Here is a 21,209-nt window from a genome sequence, read left to right on the forward strand (position 1 = left end):
GGAGGGAGAGCTCCCCCCCCACACACCCAGGTAAGTGGGGCATTCCCTTCCGAGGCTGGAATGCCCTCTACCTGGGTGTGGAGGTGGAGCTCCCACCACCAGGACACCAAGGTCAGAGGGGCCTCCCTCCTGGAAGGGGGAGTGCCCTATCCCCTAGGTGCAGGGTGGGTGGCAGGAGCTACCCCGACCTGGACACCCAGCTTGGAGGGTCCTCCCCCAAAGGCGGGAGTGCCCTCTCCCCTGGGTGTGGAGGTGGGGATCTCACCCCCAACACCCAGGTTAGAGGGGCCTCACATCTGGAGGGGGGAGTGCCCTCTCCACTGGGTGCGGAGGGGGGAGCTCCCCCCGACACTCAGGTTAGAGGGGCCTCCCCTCTGGAGGGGGGAGTGCCCCTTCCCCTGGGTGCGGAGGGGGAGCTTCACCCCCACACACCAAGGTTAGAGAGGCCTCCCCCTTTAGTTGGGAGACCCTCTTCCGTGGGTGTGGAGGGGAGCTCCCCCCACACACCCAGGTTAGTGGGGAATCCCCCCAGAGGGGGGAGTGCCCTCTCCCATGGGTGTGGGGGGAGCCCCCCAAACTGAGGTTAGAGGGGCCTCCCCCCCAGGAGGGAATGCCCCCTCCCCTGGGTGCGGAGGGGGAGCTTCACCCCCACACACCCAGGTTAGAGAGGCCTCCCCCTTTAGTTGGGAGAGCCCTCTTCCGTGGGTGTGGAGGGGAGTTCCCCCCACACACCCAGGTTAGTGGGGAATCCCCCCAGAGGGGGGAGTGCCCTCTCCCATAGGTGTGGGGGGAGCCCCCCCAACTGAGGTTAGAGGGGCCTCCCCCCCAGGAGGGAATGCCCTCTCTCCTGGGTGCTGAGGTGGAGCTCCCACCCCCCTCACACCCAGGTCGGAGGGGCCTCCCCCACCAGGGGGGAGTGCCCTCTCCCCTAGGTGCAGAGTGGGGGTGGGAGCTCCCCCCTACCCCGACACCCAGGTTGGTGAAGCCTCCCCTGGGGAGGGAGGAGAGCCCTCTGCCCTGGGTGAGGGGTGGAGGGGGAGCTCACCGCCCCCCAATCCAACACCCAGCTTCCAGGGGACTTCCCCCAGGAGGGTTAAATTTAGGGTTAGAGTGGGGAGTGCCCCTCTGCCCTGGGTGCACAAGGGAGCTCCCCCCAACACCCAGGTTAGAGGCGACTCCCCCCTGGAAAGGGAAGTGCCCCTGTGCCCTGGGTGCGCTGGGGAACTCCCCCTGGCACCCAGGTTAGAGGGGCTTCTTCAATAGAGTTTGGTGTGCCCCTCACCCTGGGTATGCTGGAGAGCTATTCCTGACACCCAGATTAGAGAAGACGCTTCCCTGGAGGGGGCAGTGCTCTCTATGCTGGGTGCGCTGGGGAGCTCCCCTGGAAACCCAGGTTAGAGGGGCCTAGCCCCTGGAGGGGGGAGTGCCCTCTATCCTGGGTGCAGAGGGGGGATCTCCCCCCCACACACCTAAGTTAGATAGCCCTTGCCCCTGGAGGGGAGAGTGCCCTCTCCCCTGGATGTGGAGGGGGGAGCTCCTCCCCAACACACAGGTTAGAGGGGCCTTCCCCTGGAGTCCGGAGAGCCCTCTCCCCTGGGTGCAGAGGGGTAGCTCCCCTACACACACCCAGGTTAGTGGGGCATCCTCCCCAGAGGGGGAAATGCCCTCTACCTGCATGCGGAGGTGGAGCTCCCACCCCCAGGACACCCAGGTCGGAGGGGCCTCCTCCCTAGACTGGGGAGTACCCTCTTCCCTAGGTGAGGGATGGGAGGTGGGAGCTCCTCTCACCACCCCAACACCCAGGATGGAGGGGGGGAGTGCCCTCTCCCCCAGGTGTGGAGGGGTGGATCTCCCTCCTTCACAACCAGGTTAGAGGGGCCTTGCCTCTGGAGGAGGTAGTGCCCTCTCCCCTGGGTGAGGAGGGGGGAGATCCCCCACTCACACCGAGGTTAGAGGGGCCTCCCTCCTGGAGTCCAGAGAGCCCTCTTGCCAGGGTGTGGAGGGGGAGCTCCCCCACACACCCTCACCCAGGTCAGTGGGGCATCACCTGAGGGGGGAATGCCCTCTCCACTGGGTGCGGAGTTGGAGCTCCCACCCCCCAACACACCCAGGTCGGAGGGGCCTCCCACCTAGAGGGGGAAGTGCCCTCTCCCCTAGGTGAGGGGTGAGGGGCAGGAGCTCCACCCCATCCTGACACCAAGATTGTTGGGGCCTCCCCTGCGGAGGGTGAATGCCCTCTGCCCTGGGTGCGCGTTGTCGGGGGGAGCTCACCTCCCCAATCTGACATACAGTTTCCAGGGGCCTCCCCCAGGAGGGTTAGGGTTAGGGTTAGAGGAGGGAGTGCACCTCTGCCCTGGTCCACTGGGGAGCTCCCCTGACAGCTAGGATAGAGGGGCCTCCCTCCTGGACAGCGGAGTGCCCTCTCCCCTGGGTGCGGAGGGGACGAGCTCCCCCACCACATTCAGGTTAGAAGGGTCTCCCCCCTGGAAGGGGGAGTACCTTCTCCCCTGGGTGCAGTGCCAGGGAGCTCCTCCCCCTTGTCACCCAGGTTAGAGGGGCCTCCCCCCTGAAGTGGGGAGTGCCCTCTCCGCTGGGTGCGTGGGGGGGAGTTCCCTCCCACACACACCCAGGTTAGAGGGACCTCCCACCTCGAGTCCAGAGTTCCCTCTCCCCTGGGTGCAGGAGTGAGCTCCCTCTACAAACCCAGTTAAGAGGGGCTGGGTGCAGGAAGGATGAGGAGGGAGCTCCCCCCACCCGGATATCCAGGTCCCAGTGGCCTCCCCCCTGAAAGGGGGAGTGCCATCTCCCTTGGGTATGGGGTGGGGGGTGGAGCTTCTCCCCACCCCAACACCCAGGTCTGAGGAGCCTCCCCCCGGGAGGTGGTAGTGCTTTCTCCCTTGGGTGCGGGGGATAGCTTCCCGCTCCTCACCCCAACACCCTGGTCCCAGGGGCCTCCTCCAGGAAAGGGGGAGTGCCCTCTTCCCTGGGTTCGAGGAGTGGTGAAGTGCTTGCCGCCACCCTGACACCCAGGTCCCAAGGGCCTCTGCCAGAAGGGAGAGTGCCCTCTCACCTGGGTGTGGGGGGGGGAGCTCCCCCCCCTTCACCCAGACACCCAGGTCCGAGGGCGCTGCAGAGGAATTAGGGCCTGCAAGGCAGTCAACCAAGATGGTCCATCCTCTCAGGTACTGTGCTGTCCCTGGGCCTGAGGATGGCAGGCTGGGCGTGGCAGCAGCAAGTGTCAGGGGAGCCATAGAAGCCACAGCACAAAAGAGGCTGCAGGGTGCTTGGAGCCTTCCTGGCCCATGTTCCTCAGCTCCCACGGGAGGGAAGGGAAGGTGCTGGGTTGCTGCTGGTTGGAGCCTGCGAGTCCCACCGGGCTTTCCCTTTTTCCTCCTGCAGGCAGAGCTTCAGGGTGAGGCTCCTTGCTGGGAAGTGGCACCCTTCATGCTTGGTAGTGGGAGTCAGGGCGACTCAGGCTGGGCAGGTGGGACTGGCCCAGAGCTGAGAGGGAGGCCCCTCCTCAGTCTTCTTCTGAAGTCCTGATCCAGACTCTGGGGCAGATCTGGAGCTCCTCCCCATGGTTGGTAGTGGCCTCTGAAGGGACCTCTACAGGTGAGGCTTTTGGCCCTATGTGGGCTGAGGAGTCCATGGATGTGAGGAATTCACTCTACTGGACAGACGCAGGTTCCAGAGGGGGAAGCTTTTCTTCCCCCTGTATTTTCTAAATATGTGTTTGTTGAAATATCATTGACGTATAATAGACTTCACATATTTAGGAGTGTGCAGTTTGGTAAATTTGATATATGTATATACCCATGATTTATTTTGCCACAATCATAGTGAACCCCTCTCTTATTATCCCAAACATTTCTCTCCCCTTTCCTAATGCCTTGCTAACCTGCCACTCCCCAGCCACCCACCCCAAAGCAGCCAGTGGTCTCTTCTTTGTTGCCATACATTATTTTGAATTTTCTAGTGCTTTACCTAAAGGAAAGCCTACAGCATGCAGACATTGTGTGTAACTTCTTTAACTTTGCATGATAATTATGATATTTTTCCAAGTTGGCCAGCTCCACACTCCACATGGTGGGGGTGGGAGCTGTGCTGATGGCTGTGTTTCCTGGAGGGGCCACAGTTTTCTGTCCCAAGATAGTGAGAACCTGTGTGGTCCCCCTCCACCATCATTTGCACCTGTGGGTTCCCAGGTGGTTTTCAGAGCCCTGATAGCCTCATTCTTGGTGGCAGGTGTTTTAATATGGTGGCCTGCATTGTAGTCCCCCCAGTCCAAAGCTACATCATGATTTTGTAGCTGGAAGGGCCCAGGATCAACCAGAGTGGAGTCCACTGCTTTTCCTGAACTGCTTCTAAATTTCAGAGCTCTTAGGGGTTTTCCTGTTCCCTGAGCTTGGAATCATCAGCACAATCCCATGAGAAGTGTAGCTCCTGGGGGATGAATCTGAAGACCCCAGGGTAACAGCTGCTCTGCATGGGGAGGCCTCCTTACCTTCCTGGACACTCCTTACTGCTGCTGATGTACCCACCTTCTTTCCCTCTGAGGTTTTGGGAGATCCTGTTCCTGAGAGGGCTTCTTACTTGCCTGGTGTCATCATGCTCTTTGGAAACCAATTCAGGGTCTTTCCACCTTTCTCTGACTGATATGTGGCTCTGAGATATGTCTTTCAGCTCACTCCATAGGAGTATTCCTGTTGTTGTTGCCCAGGATTTGTGCAGTGCTCTCATTTGTTTGTTTGCTTTGTTTATTTCACACTGGGATCAAACCCAGAGCCGTGTGTGTGCTAAGGACATGCTCTACCACTGAGCCACACCCTCAGTAGACCCAATTCTTGAATTTGACTCTCCCTTACCTCTCTTGCTTTCCTGAAAAGGGGTTTGTGAGCTTGAGCCTGAGTTGGGTGTCCATTAGGTATGACCAGCTTTGGTGGGCCCCACAGGCTCAGTGACATCTGGTTGGGCCATTTCTGCAGTTCAAGAGTCCCTTCTATCTGAAGTGGTTGCATATGGAAGAGTGAGAGGAACCAAACCCAGAGTTGGAGAGCCTGGAGGTGGACAAAGCCCACCTGCAGCAGAAGGGCATTGAAGTGAACCCCTATGACCTGGGCATGGTTTTCACAGGTGAGAGGCCAGAGCCAGCTGGAGGCCACCTGGCTCCCACTATCTGCAAACTTGTGGAGAGCCAGCATTGTTGCACAGTGTCCACCTTCTGAACAAGAAGAGTACATGTGGCACTAACTTACAAAGGACTAGCATATGCCCCTAAAACGCCAAGCATGCTGTTTGTTTCCTCAATTGGAAAACCACATGCATTTGGCCTGCTGGCTCAGCAACCCAGGTGCCTACCTTTAGCCACTGGGGTCCTGGCTCTGGCCCCACCCAGCTTCCTAACTTGAGACACCTGGTACTCTTCTTAACCCTGCAGGTGTGGTACCATGGCCAGCTACCAAAAGGTTTTGTAACTCCTGTGCTACTGGAACTGGCATACCTGGTAGTTCATTAACCAACTGGTAGTTCAACTGACCAACTGGTAGTTCATTCTCATCTGCTCTGAGCTAAATGGCTGCTACCTCAGCAATGAACTTAATGAGGAGGTATGTGTAGGGCTTCTACCCAGAACAGCCAGCTGTGGTGGTGACAGAGGGCCCTGTCTCTTGGACCTGATATTTGTAGACACACCTTAGCACACTCATCATGGCAAATGAGGCTTACCCCAGGAGTGGTGGCCTTCTTCAGCCTGGCCTGCTGTGGTTAGACCTGTGCAGTCTGGACTGACAGATTGGGCTGCTTCTCCATTCCACCATCTGCTGCATTCTGAGTGAGAGCCTGAGGGACCCTGGAGGGAGGTGATAGAGAGCAAGTGTTATGGAATACCACAGGAAGAGACAAGGTTGTTGCTAAAGTTTTCACACATGAGACAAAAGGACGCTCTTCTATAAAGAACAGCAGCTGGTTAACTAAAGGATCCTTGTAGTGGTGTCATGTCACTGGCTCTGTTGGCAGTGAAGGTGGGTCCTTGGAATGATGCAGGGCCCCAACGCTCTCAGGGCTAACACTGCCCCAGCTTGCAGTGGTTACTGTCAGACCACAGCAGGGAGAGCAGCACCCTGTTCTGAAGCCTTCATCAGCATCTTGTGTGGCTTTCTCATTGCTCAAGGGCTCTGTGGTCTGGGGAATTGGATCCAGGGTTTTTATTAGCAACTGATCATCTTTACCATGAAAGGAAATAAAAGATTTTGAATTGTGTCATCTTTCCAGTTTCTGGGTTTTGGGGTAAGGCAGGGGAAATGTCTAAATCATCCACTTCCCAAGTGACTAGGACCTGAAGTTGCTTTGCCACTCTGCTCTCATGGGTGGATTATTTTATAAAGTTAACTATAAAGGAATTATTAGAAAAGTGCTGTTTCTTGGACATGGAACAACATCAGATTTATAGTGGTTTCTAAGTGCTTACAAGCATTTTTGTTTTGTTTTGTTTTGTTTTTGTTTGTTTGTTTGTTGTTATTAGAAGAGTGCTGGGCTGGGGATGTGGCTCAAGTGGTAGTGCACTCGCCTGGCATGCATGAAGCCCGGGTTTGATCCACAGCACCACATACAAACAAAGATGTTGTGTCCGCCAAAAACTAAAAAATAAATATTAAAAAAATTCTCTCTCTCTCTGTCTCACTCTCTCTTTAAAAAAAATTAAAAATAAAAAAATAGAAAAGGGCTGTTTCTTGGACATGGAATAACATCGGATTTACAGTGGTTTCTAACTTCTTACAAGTGTTTTTTTGTTTTGTTTTTGTTTGTTAGTTTTTTTCTGGTCACTGACACATGCACCATTTTCTTACAGCAGGGCCCAGGGGCTACTCAGACTAGCATTGTTCACAGCTGCTGCTGCCCCTTTTCTCCTCTTGGAAACAGTCAGGATGCTCATCCCTAGTGATCCTTTCTTCCTGTCCACTGCAGGTAACATGATCTCTGCTGTCAATCCTGTGGAACATGGCAGTCACATGGCTGCCCAACCACAGTTTGTTCACCCTAAGCAATGCTTTCTTTGTTTACCTGTCAGGCCCCAACCTGCTCAGTCCTCAATCATTTACAGGAAGGACTTGGGAGGCACCTAGGTGCAAACACTAAGCATCACACAGAGCTTAGGCAGATATCCCTGTCCCACCTGGCTGGGAGCACGGAAGCACCATTCTGGCTCCCCATCACACACAAGGAAATGATTGCCTGCCCACAGCCACAGTGACCGATCAATTTTTGACCACGCAAAGCTCTTCCTGGCGCTTTCTAGTCTCTGAGGGTCAGATGGAGTGTGTCTTCACGAATGACAGGTGGGAAGCCTCAATCTGGGTGACCTTTCTGCAGCCCTGTTTGGCCTTTTTTCTCCCTTGACAGTCATCCTGAATCCTGCTACCATGGTGATTATTGTTTGCATTTACTTCCTGGGGTTTATGATCATCCTGGGGGTGTCTCATATCTGGGCTGCACATCAGTGAACCTCATGGGACCAGGACACGGGGAAGGAGAATGAGGTGGATGGCAATGACTCTGCCTTGACCATCACCATGAACTCCAAAAGGAGATAAAAGCAGAGAAGGCCCCAGGCTGCAGAGCACTGTAGACCAGGCTCCTCCATGTCCATGTGCCTCCACCTTATAACCACACAACTTGGCGAGCAAAAATCCTCAAATCCATAGGGTAAACTGAGGCTCAGTGAGGCCTTACTGAAGTTTATATAACCTAGTACCTGTAAGTACAGAGATGAGCTGGCTTCAGGCTGATGCTCCTCCCACTCTATGCAGAGACAGTGCTCCAAAAAAGGAACTGAGCATCCCCATCCAGGAGCTCTCTGCATGCCTGGACTCCATGGAGAGACCACTTCCAGCAAGGCTTAGGCCCCTGTCCCTGGAGAGTCTCCCTCACTGGGGGACATCTCCCTTCTGCTGCTGCTCCTGGAAGGTGGACATTCGGTGACTTGGCCATGAGCTGGACTCGCAGACCTACCAGTACTAGAACAGTGGTGAGGAGAAGGAGGAGGAAGAGGAAGAGCAGTGTGAGGCTGGAGAGGAGGAGGAGGAAGACATCATTATCGTTCAGTGGGAGAGCTGTGAGGAGAAGGAGGGTGGCCGTGGGGAGAGCCACAACTTCAACCAGCATCAGCAGCTGAAGTGGGAAAGCTCCACACTCAGCTACTGAGTGCAATCTGGACTCTTGCATCCCCACCTCAGAATGTCTGCTACCCATCTCCCAGCCAGCAGGTCCTCCATGTATAAAATCTCTTTAGCCAGCAGGTCTGAAGACCCCCATTGCTGATTATCCTTCCATTCCCAGTGTGTGGGACTGTAGGCTCCCACCACCTGCCCATACCTGCTGGATCTCTTTTTACCAAAAGCCAGGAGCTGACTCTACCTCAATGCCAAGTCCTGCCAGCTCAGGGGCTGTAGCACTCCAGGCTCCTGCCATCCAGTGAGTTGCCCACCTCTTGCACCTCCAGAAAAGTTGCAGTGACTAGACTAGCTGACAAAAAGTAAAACTTGGTAATCATTTTTTCTTTTTCTTTTTGAAGGTCTTTATTTATTTTTTCCAAACTAGTGATTTTACAAGTGGTAGAATGGGGTTAATATGTAGGTGATCAACTGACTTTTTAATGCTTTGTAAATACATTGTAATTCTCTGTGTCATTTGTGCTAGTGTACTCAGGACTAGGATGCCAAGTGCAGTGACTCTGCTTCTGTTCCTTCTCCCTCGGGAAACTCGGAGGGGAGGCCTACTCACTGTGGTCTAGGTATAAGGTTATGTAGGATTTGGTGTGCTGTTTGGGACCAGAGTAGTGGTATGTGTTTGAAGATTGGAAATGGGTCTTTGTCTTTGGGTCTCTGCACACTTCTATCGTCATGTTGGGAATGGGAGCTGTGGGGTCCCTGGCTTCTCATGCACTCCTCTCAGGACCAGAAGCTTCCTTTTCTGTCACCCAGGATTTGTGTTCCTGTACTGAGGCTTCATAAATGTATATTTTCCTGCTGGTGAAGTTCTCTGTGGTTCATTGAAACTGAAAGGTGTGGTGCAGATCACTTGACCACTTGGTTTGGGAGATAGCAGTTGTTTCCCCAGGGATCTGCACTGAAAATGGAGGAAGGCAGAGTGCTACAATGTTCCAAAACAGTATGCATCTACCCCACCCCAGCCCCTGTGGGTTGCTCCTGCAGAATGCCCCTGCATTGGGGTCAGATCCTCACTTCAGTAGCCAGGAGTCCTGCTGCTTTGATCCATGGGAAGGTCAAGGGGAAAAAGAAGTTGGGGCTATAGCAACAAAGAACTTTAATCTTCATGTACATGTCAGATGCTAGACTGTAAACCTGTGGGTCATCCTGCACACTGCTCCTGTGTCCTCACTGCCAGTCTTAAGGATGGCTGTGCTGTTGTGTGGCTGCCCATCCATATGCAGTCTGTGTAGATGCCATCTAGACACTGGTAGAAGCTAACAGAGAGGGATATTTTCATATGGTCTGTAGTGCCTTGGTGTTCCTGCCCAGATGCATGTATTGATGCTAGGTGGGAAAGTGTGTACACTACAGTAAAGTTCTGGTTCTAACTCCAGCTGCAGTGATGCCTGTTTACTGCCTTGTTTAAACTTTGTTTTCCCTTGATTTCTTTTTGAGCCAAGAACATAAGACCATAGAAAGGCTTTAATTTCTTTCCACTTGCCTTTCTGTCTTGTGACAAAAGACTGCAGCCTCAACCCACATCAGTGATATTTAACTTGCAACATGAAATGATTGAAAACAAGTAGAAGCTGTTCTCACTGGGCAACAGACCATACACCCAGAAATCGCTGAGGATGTGCAAGGTCTGTAGCCCATGCCTTGGAGCATAATACATAAACATGTGTGTGGATTTTCCTATTGTAAAGAAGGCAGGTGGCTTGATTAAATCAAACATTTATTTGGGAACAAAAGTGTCATCTCTGGCTACTGCAGATGAGACAGGTGCTCTGGTGGCACAACAGCTATTGAAAATGCAGAGAGCTGGCATCTGGAATTCCTTTTAAGCTGTGCACCTCTGCTGCTAAGGGCCAGAGTCTGCTGGCTCTGCCAAGTCTTGGAATACACCTGAGAGATCAGCAGTGAGCCCAGAAGGTCCTGAGTGAGCTAACTGTGCATCAGGATAATCAGGGGCTTCTTCATATTTTTTTTGTTTACACTGCTAGAGATCAAACCCAGGGCCTCATGCATACTCAGCACATGCTCTATGATTGGGCTCTGGCCCCAGCCCACTGTGGGTCATGGACGCTTCACTATAGCGAGCTTCAGAAAGCTGAAAGAGGCACAGGAACCTGCAGTAGGGACAGTTTCTCTTGTCTAGCCCTTTGGGATTACTGAGGCTATACATTTCTGTATAAAAAGCTATTGCCTTTGCTTAACTTGAAGAAATGTTTAAGTGAGAGTAGTTTTTTAGTGGTCTCTTATTGTTCAGGTACAAAATTTTTATCTTAAATGTTTGAAGTGTGAAATAAAATGGATTTTAAAGTCAAGAAGGAAAAAAAGCTAACTGCTATTTTGAAGATTAGCTCATTGATAAATCTCAATACAAGCAAAATTATTTTATAAAATCAGTTTTGAAAGAATATAGTAAAGAATATAGCTAAATGGAATTGATGGAAGTGTGTGGTTTTATTGAATATCTTGTGTGTTGTATAGAAGGCATTGATGACTGGGACAAATTACTTAACCCGTCCATACTTCAGTTTTCACACCTGTAAAATGATCATAGCTAACTCAGAGTTGTGAGGAGGGTTAATTAAGTTAATGTTTATAAATCACTTAGGAGAGCCTGTCGGTAAGTGCTCATTAGTTATTAATAAGTGGTTAATAATTAATAGTACTTGTTATTAATAAATTATTTGATTATTATATTTATACTTAATTATTTACTAGTTTTGCTGGAGTTGAGTGGTATATTTGAACAACAATGATTGGGGATATTAGACTTTATGTAGAAAAGATTGCTTACTGCTGGTTTCTATACATAGCTATTTAAGAGGATGAATAAACCTGAGTATTTTGCAAACTATGTATAAACATAATTTTCAAATGTAATCTCTTTTCAGATTAAAATTGCATATTTTCTAAGCTTTTATATTGAAATTTTTAAAAGATTATGGAGATAATTAAATATTATTACTTGTGCATCTGAGAGGCATATCTTGCTCAATAATAGGATTTTTTTGTGAGTTGCTATCCTAGCTGTTTGTTGAAGATAGAGTAACTGAAGAGTGTCCACTAGCCTAAGCACCAGGGGCCAGGACAATACTGTTACTTCCCTTTACTCCTCTTTTACCTTTCAAAGAACATTAACCAAACACAAAATCACCAAATCCCCAATTTACTAAAAATTTTGTAAGTCATACATAAAATACATTCAGAAAAATGTGTCAGTTTTTTTCCAAAATATGTCATTTTGTAAGCATTGTAAATGATGTACACAGTTCTTTGCTTTTATGATCTAGATTTATTCCTAAAGACATTTCAGAAATATCTTTTTTGGAAGGACCTAGAAGTCTCAGTGTCATTGTTCAGCTGCATGCCCTGATAATTTCTTTTATGAATCTCATGAATCTCCCCTTTTCATTTCCACCTTAGGTATTCATATTCTTATTCTGAATATTGTTTAGACAGTTTGAAATAACTTAAATTATTTTTCCTTCAGTTTTTCCCCTTTCCTTTAAATTATGTATGCATTGCATACCTGTATCACAACAGCCAAGGGTTTTTTTGTTTGTTTTTTAGAAAGAATCTCACTGTGTTGCCCACACAGACCTAAAACTTTTAGGCTCCTGCCTTAGCCTTCCCAGTAGATGGTACACATAACTATGCCCAGCTCACAACAGTGTTCTTAAGGGCATGTATGTCAAAAAAAAAGAACAATAAAAACACACTTCTGTGTAACTTATTGTTAAAGAAATTCTAGATTCCTCAGCAAGGAGTTTGTGGAAGGTCCATTTTCAGAGTAACTATGCCCTACTTCACTTTACTTTTCAAACCTATCCCTCTGCTTTCAGTTGGGGATTTTAAGTAATTGAACCATGACAATTTTCCAAACTCTTTGATTTGGAAATCCTCCCTAGTCTTTGGGACTGGATTCCTAATATAGATCTTGTTCTTTTCCTTTAGGACATAAAAGGAACTTATTTTGCTGAAGCTTATAGATTGAGTGTCTCTCTTTTTAATATAGTGATTTTGTATATGTTTTATCACACATAATAGAACATGAGCATATTAAAAGCAAGGACTGTGCCCTATCACATCTGTTTTATAGCTTATTTTATAAAACAGGTAGACTGTAAAATCTGCACCATTCATCACAAATACTGATTTGTTAATATTGCCTACGTTTTTAAACAAATCAGAATTGAGCTTTAATCAGAATTAATTAGACCATTGTGCTGTCTTTCAGATATCTTTTAGTAAATTTCAGGCTTTATGAGAAGATGATTGAAAGGGAAGATGTCAAAAATCCCTTTTCATTGCCCTCCCCCTTTTTAATTTTCTGTTTTCTTTTTTAAAGTTAGTATTTTGGGGCTAGAGTTGTAGCTCAGTGGTAGAGTGCTTGCTTGCCCAGCATGTGTGACGCACTGGGTTCAATCCTCAGCACCACATGAAAACAAAATAATAAAATAAAGGTATTATGTCCATCTACAACTTAAAAAAGCTATTTTTTTAAATAAATAAAGTCAATATTTTAACTTACAGATAACAAAGATAGTACATATAAATGGGGTAACATGTTTTGATACATGTACATATTGTGTGATATTTAAATCCAGTTAACATTTTCTACTCACTTATCATTTCTTATGTTTAAAAACTTTCAAAATTTTTCTTTTTTCTTTTGAAATGTAGGATGCATTTATTTATCCCCCCCACCCACCCCTACTGGCTCCAACCCCTGGTAACTACCATTCTACTTTCAACTTCTATGAAATCAACTTTTTTGTATTCCACATGAATAAGATTTTTTGGGTCTTGTCTCTGTGCCTGGCTTACTTCAGTAATATAATGGTCTTGTTCCATCATGTTGTTGCAAAGGATAGGATTTCTTTATTTTTATGACTGAATAGTATTCCATTGTGTATATATAACACTTTTTTTATCCACTTATCAGTTGATGGACTCTTAGGTTTTCATTTCTTGGCTAATAAGAATAGTGCTGCTATGAATATGGGAGTGCAGGTGTCTCTGCAGCTTACTGATTTCCTTTCCTTTGGCCATATATCCTGGAGTGGAATTGTTGGATCATATCGTAGTTCAATTTTTAATCTTTTGAGGAACCTACACACTGCTTTCCAAAATGGCTATTTTTGTTGCCCTTTAAATCATATCTAAACCTATCACCAAACCAAACTTGATTTAGAATTGGTTATGGCATATTAGTTTAGAGGAGAATATATACTCATCTCTCTCCCACTTCTCAGCCCTTTGTCTTCTGATTCTCTTCTCTAAAATCTGCAAGGTGCTAGAAAAGGAATAATAATTTATTTAAAGAAGTATAGATCTCTTTTTTAAATTTTTTTAAATTGTAGACGGACACTATATCTTTGTTTTATTTTTTTTTTAATGTAGTACTGAGGATCGAGCCCAGTGCCTCACACATGTGAGGCAAGTGTTCAACCACTGAGCTAAAATCCCAGTCCCTATAGATCTCTTATAAATAAAAATTCTTGATTTTAGTAACTGACAGTTAAAATTATCTTGGGATTTATAGCATTTTTTTCCCTACAGAAAACCATAGGCAAAATTGCAACATGCTTGGAATTGCGAAGCGCAGATTTATAGGTAAATGGATTTTTTTTAATGAATTATTCTAAATTGTTCTGATAAGATATTAGACATTCATGCCCAAAGCAATATTATCTCAGAAGGGTTTTATAACAATTGGAATTGATCAGTTGAACTCACACTTAAATGATTTAGTTCATACTTTGTACACTGTAGAAATAAAAGATATGATTTTAATTTTTTCTGTTTCTATTAGCTTGAATATTCCAAAAATCAGTTTGGAACTTTTCATTTTCTACCTTTAAAGCAAGAAATATATTTATTTTAATATTTGATTCTTGCCACTTAAAAGACATAGGGTGCAGTGAAATCTTTGTAATGAAAAGATATAATATGCATATTTTAAATTTAGTCCACACAGTCCCAGGAAGAATTTAAACTGGAGGACCTGAAGAAGCTAGAACCAAGTAAGTTTTGTTTTATATTTTTTAGTTATATTCCTTTAGGAAGAGTTTTATCTGTTGTGAATATTAAGATTGTTTAGCACAGAAAGTGATTGGATTTATTTCTCTTACTTTTTGGTGCTTTTAAAATTCCTACAATATTTGCATTTTTAATTACCATTTGGATTTAATCTTGCAGTATGGGTAAAGGCACAGTGTGAATAACTGAATGAATGTAAGTTAATGTAGCCTTTTTTAATTTTTTTTTAGTTATAGACAGATACAATACCTTTATTTTATTTATTTGTTTTTATGTGGTGTTGAGGATTGAATCCAGTGCCTCACACATGCAAGGCAAATGCTGTACCAATAGAACTATAACCCAGCTCCTGTACTCTTTTGTTATTGAGATAAGATTGCACATCTCAGTGCATGTATGTGACTAGGGAATAGTAGATTTTATTTATCCAACTAAGTAAGATTTTTAAGTAGGGAATCATAAAATCAAAGCATTTTTAAACAGAAAGGAGTCTCAGACTTGTGGTCACATTCTCTATTGAGGAAAAAAATGAAATGATTTGTTTGCCCTGTTTCATTTAAATCCCCAGTAACTGAGCAGGGTCTAAATCTCAGAACATTTGTCAGTCTATCTCAGTTCACAGTAGTGCAATCCTTTTAATGTAAACATGCTTTGAGTAAGAGGTAAAAAATTAATTTAAGAACTAAAGAGGGCCTTGCACAGTGGTGCATGCCTGTAATCCCAGCCGCTCAGGAGGCTGAGGCAGAGGGATATCAAATTCAAAGCCAGCCCTAGCAAAGCAAGGCACTAAGCAACTTAGTGAGACCATGTCTCTAAATAAAATATGAAATAGGGCTGGGGATGTGGCTCAGTGGTCAAGTGCCCCTGAGTTCAGTCCCAGTATCCCCTGCCAAAAAAGAACTAAATAGAATGTTCCTATAAATTCCACAAACTGCCAATATCTAATTCATTCATAGCAATTCTAACAAAGACATATATTATTGAGATAGCTGAAATGTGATTGTATTGCAAATCCAGGATAGAAAAAGGATTCTCAGAGTATACTGAAGGGGATCTGATTTTCTGTTGTTTGGGTTGGAAAAGAGAAGTTAACAACAGACAACAACAAAGGAATGCGTAACAGATTTGTTGTGATTCTGGTGGCTTTTCCACAGTTTTAGATGATCATTTTTCATTTCTTCAGAACACCATCCTTCTGAATATGGCAAGAATTCTGATGAACTCTGTCATTTTAATAGTTTTGGTTACTTTATGTAATCCAGATCATAAAGTTTTTTTTTTTTCTTTGTGGTTCTGGGGATCAAACCCATGACCTCACACATGCTAGGCAAGCATTTTACCACTGAGCTACATCTCCAGCCATAGATTATAAGAGTTGGAGATGTTATAGAGACACACTTATATTCAGAAATAGTTCTTATGCCTATATCCAATGTATATAAGGATACTAATCAATGTAATATTTCTCACAAATTTTGGGGGTTTTTTTGTACCTAAAACTTTATTTTTCAAAAGCATTAATAAATACTTTGTATATGATTGAGATATAATTTATATAAAGCACAGTTCACCAATTTAACATATCATATTCAATTTTTTTAGTAAATTGGAAGAGTTATGCAGACATCACCACAATCAATTTTAGGACATTTTCATCACCACAAGAAGAAACCCTATTCCCATGAGCAGTCATTCACTTCTTGCCATCCCCCTAAAATCCCTTCCAATTCCCAGCCCTAGGAAACCATTAGTTTGATTTCTGTCTATAAATTGTCCTATTGAAGACATTTTATTTAAATGGACTCATATGATATATGATCTTTTATGACTGGCTAAATATAAGATTATTTTGAGAAAAACACATTGATGGCTTTAAATAAAAGGTTGCAACAGTTGTTTATACAGTGGTTCTACTGAAAATTATGTTTGTGTGTGAGTGTGTGTGTGTGTGTGTGTGTGTGTGTGAGAGAGAGAGAGAGAGAGAGAGAGAGAGAGAGAGAGAGAGAGAGATGATGCTGGGGATTGAACCAAGGGCTTTGGGCATGTTAGACAAGTGCTTTACCAGTAAACTACGTCACCAGCCCTCAGTTTTTTATGATAAAAATAATTAGGATTTTGGCTTCTTATTCAGTCACTATTTCCTATTAGTTGTTTGTTTCCAAACAAAATTTAAGAATCTTACAGATACACAGAGTGGCTGTAAAGAATGTGGATGTTTATTTCATATATTTATTATCTCTTCCTCTGAGCATGCTCAAGTACTTCTATTGCCTAACAAGATCTTTCATTAATTGCCCTTTTTTTTAGAATAGCATCTATATGCTAAGCACTCGAATCCTCTCAGTTTCATTTTGCTAAGGACAACACCGACATTAGCTTGTAAATCCCAGGAATGAGTTTTAGGGTCACCTGGACCAGTTCTTTTACTATGCTGTTATTAATACCTGTAGTGGTGCTGTACTACATCATTCCTAAGTACAGCTCTCCAGTTCAAATTCCTAAGAAATTATTGACCCATGTATTAGTCGAAGATCAGGTTAAAATCTATTACTTCTTCTGCTTTTTAAAAAAGATTTGGAGTAGAAATGGAATGAGTATTTTGGAGATTCACTTTATTATACTTTTTATAATGTTTTTCATTTGTACTTTTCCCTTCTTGATAGTTATCCTTTTAGATGATTTTAATTTGCTGTTGCTTCTCAATGAAACATAAACGAGTATTTCAGTAGGGTAGACTCTGTAATTTGGAATTTATCCAAGAAGGGCACTTGTTGTGAGTTAATTATTGAGTTGGAATTAAATATTTTCTACAAATTGGTATTTAGTAATATTTCAGATTAAGTATAAATATTCAAGCTTGCTTTTTAAAAAATTAAGCCTCTTCTAAGGAAAAATAGTGAATTCTAACTTTTAATATGTTGAACTTAGCTGGTTTCCTTTCTTTTAAAAAAAAGTTTTTTTAAAATTTAATTTTGTGCATGTTGTGGTGCTGGGGATCGAACCCAGGGCATTGCCCATATAAGGCAAATGCTCTGCCACTGAGCTACATCCCTAGCTCTTGGCTGGTTTATTAGGCTGATGTATTCTTTACTTCAACATTTTGAAATCTTTTAAATTCTGTCTGAAAATACTAAAACTATGATTGTGAAAGTCTGAGCCATTTTTTGTTATGTTAATTGCAGTAATATACTGCTGCTTACTCAAGCATATCTCCCCACCACCACCCTGCAAAATTCCCTTCTATTAAGCCACCCTTCAAGGCTTCACAGAATCCCACCTCTCCCTGAAAGCTTTCTCTGCTGTCTCTATAGAGGCATAATTAAACTCTGCCTCCTCTCCTGTATAGGATCATTTTAACTATCCATTGTCAGACTCTCACATGTGTTATTTTTCACTTGTATTTGTTTCAGTCCTCAAAGAGATTATGAATGGACTCTTCCCCCACCCCAGAGCCTATTGAATGCTTTAAGTGTAGTATGAACTTGGCAAGATTGTGTTGAGTTAAATAGATTTGAATGTTTTGAAGGAATCTTTTCTTATAATTTAAAAAATAACCTTTCAAAATTGAGGCAGCTGCCCATTTTTCCTACCACAAAAATGAAACACGTCAGTCACAAAAGCAGAATGCATTTTGATATTTGCCTGTGTGGCATCTTTTGAGGGTTAGCTTCAGGAGGTTGGTAGGTCCGTGCTCCAAGAGAAAGGCTGGGATTGCTGAATTTTCCATGGTGGAGTAGCATCAGATGTCTGCCATGTAGTGATCCAAAGTGTGTAAGTCCTACCAAATCAGCCCATGAATCTCCAACTCATGACATGCTTCATACTTATGATAATATCATTTGTAAAATTCAAGCTCCTCTTCAGATCCTCCTAAGACATCATTGCTAGTATTGGTAGAAAGAAAACTCTATGTAAAGTTTAAGCTATTTTAAAAGAACAATAGAATCTGTTATTCCATAGTTATTGAAAACGTAAACCTATACTACAGTTATAGAAAGTAAAACATAATTTGGTTTTTTTAGTTCTAAAGCTATTCACACAAATTAAATGTTTGATAATACTTTAACTTGTAAAAATAATATAACAAAGCTATTATTCTAAAGCATATATTTTCTCTTCAGAGCTTTGATACTAAAGAAAAGAAAATACTATTTAATTATTCTGTTACAATACAAATGCAAGATAAACACTGAGCCACATCCCCAGCCCTATTTTGTATTTTATTTAGGGACAGGGTCTCACTGAGTTGCTTATGCCTCACTTTTGCTGAGGTTGGCTTTGAATTCTTAATCCTCCTAAGCCTCTGGGGTTACAGGTGTGCACTACCACACTCAGCCAAGATATTCTTAATAACCAAGATATTTTTCAACTTTTTTGTTTGTTTTTGATGTACTGGGGATTGAACCCAGAGGTGCTCTACCAATGAGCTATATTTCCAGTCCTTTTTATTTTTTAAAACTTTTTTAGTTGTAGATGGACACAATACCTTTATTTTATTTATTCATTTCATGTAGTGCTAAGGATCGAACCCAGTGCCACATGTGCAAGGCAAGCACTCTACCACTGAACTACAACCCCAGCCTTTCATTGTTTTATTTTTATTTTGAGACAGGGTCTCCCTACGTTGCTTAGGCAGATAAAATTCTAGTCCTCCTGACTCAGGCTTTTGGTACCTAGGATTACAGACACATGCCACCATAACAGGATCAACTTTTAAAAATTATTGTTATATACATTTTTAATGGTTGATTTTTTTTGCCCATTTCATTTAACTCTTATTACAATATGATCATTTCTGTGTTCTTGTTTCTGATATGAGTGAGAAATAATCTTTTTGTTACCTGCTCCCCATTCTTGGGTATCTATTCCATTGTTGTGTAAGTGATCAATATTTATTAATAGTACTTATTAATATTGAGTTGATTTAATAGTTTAGTAACAATGATCATGCAGAAGTATAGAAAAGATGTTCTTGTATTAAAAAAATAAACAGTACTTCTTAGTAAGATAAGAAATATTAGGATTCTAGTCAACTAGATCAAAAAGGTCATGGAGAGAGTGAATGTCCATTTTAGATTTTCCCTTGCCATTTTGTATACATTTATTTAGGTTGTAATTCTCTCAATAGCCTGTAAAGGAAGTAGCATTCTCATTTTAGAACTGGGGAGATTAGAGTATTTATGTAAATGTTCAAGTAATTGTTGTAATTGTAGGGCTAGGTTTTGATTTAAACCTTCTACTTTGATCTCCTGCTACTTCCCCTTTGCTTGTCAGACTTAAGTTCCCACAGTCCTTTCTATGCCTTGAATAAGCCAAACTCTTTCCTACTTGGAACCTTTGTTGTTGCTCCAGCCTGTTCTCTAATACCTGGGAAGCCCTTATGCTAGAGCCACTTGTGGATGATTCCTCTCATCTCAGGTCTTGGCTCAAATGTCTTCTTACAGTTTAGTTTCGAAAGGCACCCTGTCTACCTTAGCTACTCTACCAAGTTCTCTCTGCTTTTACACAGCATCCTGTTTGTATCCTTCATACCACTAATCACATCTTACATTATCTTGTTTATTTATTGGCATATTTATTGTCTACTTTTCCTTAGTAAAGTCTAAGGTCCAAATATGAGTTCTTGATTACTGTGTATCTTTAACACCTAAAGCAGAGATTGGAACATTGTGAGTACTCGGTATGCATTTGTTGAGAAGAAGAAAGAGATAAAGGATGAGGAAGAGCTAAAGGGAGAGAGAATTAAGAGTGAGTAATGAGAATCTAGGTACAAGTTTCCAACTTCTTTCTCACTGGATGATTGACTCCTATTGGAATAAGTTATGTAATTACAACCTGTTCTTTTTGAATTTCCTTATTTAGGAATCCAATATGCCATACTCCTTTTACCTCAAATCTGCAAGACTCCAAAATTAAAGTCTGAGTAATTAGAGTAAAAATCATGGGTTGCCCAATTAATAATGCTAAATATTCACCTTGAAACAATTGCAGGTAGTCACTAGGAACCCATAAATTGGGAAATGAAACAATAAATTTCATAAAATACTTTTCCAGATACAGATAGAATTGTATAACATCTGTCTGTAGGCTTACATGCCAGAAAGTAATCAACCAGGACACAAGAGGTGATAGCATTATGTTGTTTGATGACTTCCCTGAGGAGAGAGTCTGCTCTGTGTGTGTGTGTGTGTGTGTGTGTGTGTGTGTATGTGTGTGTACACATGTGTAAATATATATATATATATATATATATATATATATATATATATATATACATACATATGTATGTATATATGTGTGTTCACATATATAATAAATTTCATCATAAAAGGAATATTAGAATTATAACCTTGCTGCTACAAACCTTACCAGTGTGATAAGTATTGAGGGAAATCTACTTAGGATAAAGAATAAGATGTGATTATCTATTTCTCTTTAATTAGTCATCTTCAGTATCAATCTTTTAATTAAAATACTTCAGGAGAAGAGGTATTCTCTTTCACCCCATATCACCTAGGACCTTGTACATTGGAGAACTATTTTATGGTTCATTTTCTATGAGGGCTCTGAGATTTTCATTGGAGATCTTACAGTACTCTGAAAACAATGATACCTGCAGTCCACTATGGACATTTTTATTTTGCTAAGACACTCAGTAGTAAATTGCATAGTCTTGAAATGATAGTGAAGCTCGGAATTTAAAATACATATATTAATGTGTGGTTAATACACTATAAAATACGATTAGAAGTATCAATTTAAGATATAACATATAAGACTAACTAATATATAAGACTTACATAACATGTAAGACTAAGATATAAGATATAAGACTAATGTTTGTCTATGTCTTTATTCTAGTCCTAAAGAATATTCTCACATATAATAAAGAATTTCCATTTGATGTTCAGCCTGTCCCATTAAGGTAAATAAATAAGCATCCATATT

General features: G+C 43.3%; 1 pseudogene; it reads left to right on the forward strand.

The window, feature by feature from the left end:
• LOC143389090 (axin interactor, dorsalization-associated protein-like) overlaps positions 1 to 21,209 on the forward strand; it is a 58,923-nt pseudogene that overhangs the window by 19,067 nt on the left and 18,647 nt on the right.

Source organism: Callospermophilus lateralis, unplaced genomic scaffold (assembly GCF_048772815.1).
Source record: "Callospermophilus lateralis isolate mCalLat2 unplaced genomic scaffold, mCalLat2.hap1 Scaffold_43, whole genome shotgun sequence".
NCBI lineage: Eukaryota > Metazoa > Chordata > Mammalia > Rodentia > Sciuridae > Callospermophilus > Callospermophilus lateralis.